The 7056-nt window shown below is 35.7% G+C and overlaps 1 non-coding gene across 1 annotated transcript; it reads left to right on the top strand.

The window, feature by feature from the left end:
- The first annotated feature begins 4468 nt into the window (after positions 1-4468).
- On the top strand, positions 4469-4541 carry TRNAF-GAA. The gene has a single exon. It is a non-coding gene; the product is annotated as a tRNA-Phe (tRNA).
- The last annotated feature ends 2515 nt before the right edge of the window (positions 4542-7056 follow it).

Genomic DNA, 7056 nt, shown 5'->3' with positions numbered 1-7056 from the left:
GATGCTCATGGTCGTTTGAGAGAGAAATTCTTGGTTGACTAGATCAGTCTCCAAGTGGGAGAATTGTTAGGCTATGGAGCCTGATACTTATTTATAGCTTGGTCAACGGTTATATCCGGTAAAGCTATATTCGGTAAAGCTATATTTGGTAAAGCTATATATAGTAAAGCTATATATGGTAAACCTATATCTGGTAAAGCTATATATGGTAAATAGCTATATATAGTAGTTGGCTAAATCTGGTAAAGCTATATATAGTAAACTATACCATATATATATCTGGTCAGGTAGAGCTTTGAAGAGGTACTTTCTATTCTCTGTACTCTCTATTGTTGTACATACCTGAAATCATCAAATAAAAAAATTCTTTTAGCCAGAGTTCTCCTTGCAATTTTCTCTATCCTTTTCTTTGTGTTCATCTAGATCGAGTGTGTGCGTTGTTGCGCGATTCTAACAACTGGTATCAGAGCTAACGACTGATATCGATCCCTAACAGTTTCATCTCTCGATTCCTTCAACAAGTTTACTCAACTTCTTCCTCTGAAGCTAGAGGAATCCTTAATTTGAAGGAAAAGAGATGGTAGATAGGAATTCGACTCTTATTCCCAATTTAATTTCGAAACCTATTTCCATCAATTCGATACGATCTGGAGGTTATTTTTCTTCGTGGTCTTCTATGGAAGCATTCCTTGAAGGTGCAGAAACTGATTGGAATCATTCTTGCTCGACGAATCATCATGTATCTTCAGATTGGATTTTCAAGTTTTTCTTGAAATTCTTCAATGGCGGATTGAATTGGGGGAATGGTTCCTAGGCACTTTCAGCACTCTATTCCTTCATAGAACTTGTTGGTAATCTTGTTGAGAAATGGTAATTATCCATTCTTCTTGGGTATTTTGGTACTTTGCCACTTTCCGAATATTTTATTATTTTTCTCAAAAAATCCATAATTTTTCTACAAATTACTCATCGCTTTTTGATCATTTTTCGTTTATTTTCAATCTTGAGATTCCTTCTAGATAAGGAATTACAAATCCGGAAAGATACTTGATAATTGATAAGATGACTTTTTTGCCCTTCTCATTTACATTTTCCTTTCCCATCCTTTTCAAAAGGCCTTTAACTCCTTGAAATCACTTGTTAGGGTGAGTGACTTGACTAAGTCCTTTGTTCTTGCTTAATCCTTTAATATTTTTTTCCTTTCTATCCTTTGGGTCTTTCATGAGTGGCTTATTGTTATGGGAGCTAATTTTCTTCATTTTTTGGGTGTTACATGTACATATTCGTTATAAACACAAAATAAGAAGCAGACTCAAAAGAACAACAAAAAATACTAGATTAAAAATAGAAGTTAGTCCATGGCCCACACTCCAAAGTCCACTCTCATCCACGACCAACTCTTAGTTACTTGAAAAAAAATTATAAACATGGAGTGAGTAAAACTTAGTAATTAGCCTACTAGTAGGTTCTTAACCGCGACCTTAAGCTAGGATATTACTTCTTGTTATGTTTTCAGGATCTTAGAACTTACAGGTCATCGTTTCATGTATCATATACTGATCCTGAAAACCTTCCCCTAAAATAACCTTCAATTTCTCCCCATGAACACATGAGTGGTGTCGTCATAATCATGTAACCCTACTAGTAAATTGTTGTGCAGGACATCTCGTTTAGCTGATGGGAAAGGGAGGTCTATCATAACATCCAGCTCATGATACATATTGCAGGACATCCTACGTAAAGAGGAATAGGGGCCTTTTAGAACACATCGTAATTCAGATAATGATTACTTCTGGATATGGATCCTAGCAACTTATTTAGCATGTTATTCACATAGTTCTAGGTACTTGGTACATGGATTATTGATGAACCTAGGTTTATACATAATGTCATGGGTTAGGCTTTAGGAGTTGAGGTTTTAGCTTAGGAAAACATTAGAGGGTAACCTAACCTAGACTAATTCGTGTGAAAACCTACTAGCACTTTGAGGACCTCTTTCCTTCACCAAACTTATGGGTAAACTTATTTAGAAGGTGCAGGAACAAGTTTGGAAATGAACAGTGGACTATAGTTCTCAAATTCGAGGTAAACCCATGAACACGATACCCCAAAACAAAAAACTTGTATCTCTCGATTGGGTACTCGATTAAGATTGCTTCTTGCCCCTAACAGTCTACCCTAATTCATAATTTATAGACGGATTTTTCACTACCATTCAAACGTCTAGAATTTCTATAATTTCATTCTTGATTTTTCTGAATCTTCTGCCAGAAAAGTCTTCTCCGATCGGAGCCTTCCTTTTTTAAGCACCTTGTAATTCTTATTCTATGAAAAATTGAATGATTCGAGAAGTTTATAAAAATTAGAAAAAGTACCATTTTCTTAATGTTTTTTCAATTTTACTTGTTCTTTGCTTCTAGATACAACCTAGTAAGGATTATACACTGTCTCTTATTGGAGACCTTGAGTGTTGCAAATTCTCCTCTCCTTTGAAAACTTTCGGTCATCGAAAGTGCTTATTCTAAAATAGGTCAGGGTACAAGGTTTTTATTTGCCTTCTGTTTTCCAAGTGGCTTCTTCTACTCTATGATTCTTCCATAGGACCTTAACGAGAGAGATTTCCTTGTTTCTCAATCATTTGACTTTCTTGTCTATTATTTGAATCGGGTCTTCTTTATACGTTATGTCATCTCTCAAGAAGAGAGTTTCATGAGCCAGTACGTGCGAACGATCTAGGGTATACTTCCGTAGTATGGCTACATGAAAGATATTATGTACTGCAGACAAGTTTGGGCATTGCCCGATTCTATAGGTCACAGATTCAATTCTTTCTAATATCTCAAAGGGACAGATAAACCTAGGGCTTAGCTTCCCATTTTTACCCTACCTGAGCACCCTTCTCATGGGGTGCTATCTTTAGGAATATATGATCCCCTACCAACAATTCCATGTCCTTGCGCCTTAGGTCTGCATAGCTTTTCTCTCGGCTTTGTGCGGTTTGTATCCTAGCTTTAATCTTCTGGACTACGGTGTTGGTAATTTGCACCAGCTCTGGCCCAATAGTTGTCATTTGCCCCCCTTCTTCCGAAAAGATAAGGGATCGAAATCTTCGTCCATAAAGAACCTCGTATGTGGCCATTTGTATGGTGGCTTGGCAAGTATTATTATAAGCGAATTTCATAAGGGGTAGGTACTTATCCCGTCTTCCCGCAAAATGCATCACATATACCCTCAACATGTCTTCCAATATTTGCTTGAGCATTTCTGTTTGACCATCTGTTTATGGGTGGAATGTCATACTATAACTGAGTACCCAATGCCTTTTGTTGAATTTTCCAGAAGCGAGATTTAAATCTGGCATCTCGGTCTAATACTATTGCCTTTTGTTGAATTTCCAAAAGTATACCCAATACCTTTACTGATGAATATTCATTTTTAATGTTAGCAAGAGTAGCTCAGTTGGGAGATTGTTAGACTGAAGATTTGAAGGCCACGTGTGTTTTATCCAACGCACCTAATACAAATTTATTACCTGACTACACAATCTAAAAACATAACTTGCTTATTCAATCTAAAATTAGTGATTATTTCTTTTCTAAACATAATGAATTAGTGGAAATACCTTTACTTATGAATTTTTATTTTTAATATTAGCAGGGATAGCTCTGTTGGTAGAGCGTCAGACTGAAGATTTGAAGGTCACGTGTTTGATCTCCACATTCACCGCACCTAATTCTAGTTGCATAACCCGACTATTCAATCTAAAATTAGTCAGTGTTCCTTTCTGAAATCTCAATGAATTATCGGAAATATCTAACGTGTTATAGTTCACCACACCTTATACAAGTTGGATAACTTGAATATCTTATTAAAAATTAGTGATTATTTCTATTTAAAATTTCAATGAAGTAGCGAAAATACCTTTACGGATGAATTTTCATTTTTAGTGTTAGTGTGGATAGTTCAGTTGAGAGAGCGTTAGATTGAAGATTTGAAGGTCTCATGTTCGATCCACGTTCACCACACATGGTTCACGTTGCACAATTTGACTATTCAATCTAAAATTAGTGATTTCGATCCACGTTCACCACACATGGTTCACGTTGCACAATTTGACTATTCAATCTAAAATTAGTGATCATTTCTTTCGTTCACCACACATGGTTCACGTTGCACAATTTGACTATTCAATCTAAAATTAGTGATCATTTCTTTCTAAAATTTCAATTAGTTAGCCGAAATACCTTTACTTAAAAACTTTCATTTTTAATGTTAGTGGGGATAGCTCCGTTTGGAGAGCATCAGATTTATGATTTAAAGGTCATGTGTTCGATCTCCACGTTCACCGCACTTGTTTCTATTTGCATAACCTGACTATTCAATAAAAAAACTAGTCATTATTTCTTTTTAAAATCTCAATGAATCAGCGAAAATATAATTTATTGATGAATTTTCATTTCTAATGATTGCGGGGATAGCTCAGTTGGGAGAGCGTCAGATTGAAGATCTAAAGGTTACGTGTTCGATCCACGTTCACCGCACTTGGTTCACATTGCATAATTTGACTATTCTTTCCAAAATTAGTGATTATTTATGTTTAATATGAATTAGTGGAAATACTGTTTTTTATCCAACCAGCATAGGTTGACTAAGTTGCATAACTTGACTATTCAATCTAAAACTTGTGATTATTTATTTTTTATGTTATCTGGGATGGCTTAGTTGGGAGAGCATTAGATTGAACATTGGAAGGTCTTGTGTTCGATCAACGCTCACCGCACTTGATTAAAGTAGTATAACCTACTATGTTATCTAAATGACTCATTTTATTGCATGGAACAATAAAATTGATGTTTCTGTAGAATCGTCAATACATTCTACTTTCAATGTTGCTAAGTTTAGTCCTTTTGATGTAGGTGATGATTTTTCTGATTCGAGGACGAATCCTGAAGAGGGGGATGATGATAAGAATCAAGGTACATTCTACTTTCAATGTTGCTGAGTTGAGTCCTTTTGATGTAGGTGATGACTTTTCTGATTCGAGAATCAAGGTACATTCTACTTTCAATGTTGCTGAGTTGAGTCCTTTTGATGTAGGTGATGACTTTTCTGATTCGAGGACAAATCCATTTGAGGAGGGGGATGATGATAAGAATCATGGTGTTCAAACTGGACCTATTACACAACCAAAGGCCAAGAAGATTCAACAAGCATTCATACTTCATCTAGAAAATTGGATAGGCTAGGTTCAACCATCATTTCATGTGTTACAAGCTGATTCGTTTGAGTCAAGACCATTTGGAGATTCAAAAGTAAATATTTACACGATTGAAGTAGTGGATGAAGTTGCAAGCATCATTTCAGTAGTGGTTGATCCAAATCTTGTTTCTCAAACTTGGATCTCATTATCTAATTCTAGCTTTATCTCTTGGTTGATCCAAATTTTGTATAAGAAGGTATTAATTTCTTTAATACAAGGGTTCTTGCTTCTACAAAAGCTTGGCTCATTGGACTGAAGATTACGGTTGGTCTATCATCCTTCAACGGGATCTTCTATCCCCTTGACTTGCTCTGATGCGGTCGTTTTTCTAACGCCGATGACACGTCCAGTTGTCGAGATTGGTAATGAGAGTTTGTAACCCCATCCATTAAGGTTCTTGGAATGATTCTATAGCTTATCATTTCCATGTTGGGAGTTGGATCATGAGTCTTGGGTGAAGGAATCCTTGATTTACCGCCCTGCCCTTGGAGTTGAAGGAAGTTTCATAAGGCTAATTTTTTTTTCAATTTTTTTGATTTTTTTTAGTGATTTTATTTGATTTTATTTCAATTTTGTCAAACTCACTCAAGTTCTCATCTCAATCATTTCAACCCTGTTGGCATCCAATAAGAGAGACCTTGGAGATAACCTGTAACTATTCAACTGGATTATCACATTAACAATGTGAATCAAATAAAGTGACATTAACCATTTGAATCACCTCAACCCCACTTGTTGAACTTGACCAAATGTCTATAACATAACACTAACAAAAGTACAAAGTAACACAAACAAAGGTACAAAGTAACACTAACAAAGGTACAAAGTTCATAAAAGTCTTGTTAATAAGTAACACAAACAAAGGTACAAAGTAACACTAACAAAGGTACAAAGTTCATAAAAGTCTTGTTAATCTAAAATACCATTGAACTTGACCATTATAGTGCCTCTCAAACGTAGGTAAAGTTTAAATTTGAGTCTCCTTGTCAAACTCACTCGGGTGCTCATCTCAACCATGATGGCGTTCAACAAGAGAGACCTCGAAAATAGCCGGATTATCGCATTAACCATTTGAATCACCTCAACCCCACTTGTTGAAATTGAAACAAATATCTATAACATAACACTAACATAGTCACGATGTTTTTAAAAGTTTTTAATCTAAGAAACTGTTGAACTTGACCATTAAAGTACCTCTCAAAATGAGGTAAAGTTTAAATATAATTGGTGACAAAAGATGAAACTATAAAATAAAAAGAAATAAGAAAATAATATTCAATTTGAGAGAACCAAACCAGAATCTCCTAGGTCAAAGCCAAATATCAAAACCGTTGGACAACAATGAATTTTTGGTGTAGTTGTCCTAAAGTCTTTTGTCTAATCGCTCAAGAGTTTTACTATGATGTTTTGGGTAATGTCTAATTCTTTGACACGTCCTTTCATGTGTGTGATAGAGTTCTCAGAATTACCGCGACGTTTCAAGCTGTTCGATCGTGTGACTCTTTCTTCAAAAGGGTAAACATCAAACATCAGGTCTTTGATTGACAACCCATCCAAAGGAGCGTCGATTGCATCGATTCCATCAACAATCTTCCCATGAGTTTATGGTGCATGACCCATTTTTTATACCATTCACCTTCGAGCGCCGCCATAGTTTTGCATTGTCCGTGAGATGCATTGCGACCAACGTAACTCTTAGGTCCTATGATCAAGTTTGAGTAACCTTCAAGTATTGTTCTACGTAAAAAATAAAGCTTTTTAATTCCTTAGCATCCCGGTTTCCATTTAAGGGGTTG

This window comes from Cucurbita moschata, unplaced genomic scaffold (genome assembly GCF_002738365.1).
Source record: "Cucurbita moschata cultivar Rifu unplaced genomic scaffold, Cmos_1.0 Cmo_Scf00114, whole genome shotgun sequence".
NCBI lineage: Eukaryota > Viridiplantae > Streptophyta > Magnoliopsida > Cucurbitales > Cucurbitaceae > Cucurbita > Cucurbita moschata.
Note: the sequence above shows the minus strand (reverse complement) of the source record. Positions and strands in the feature narration are given on the sequence as shown.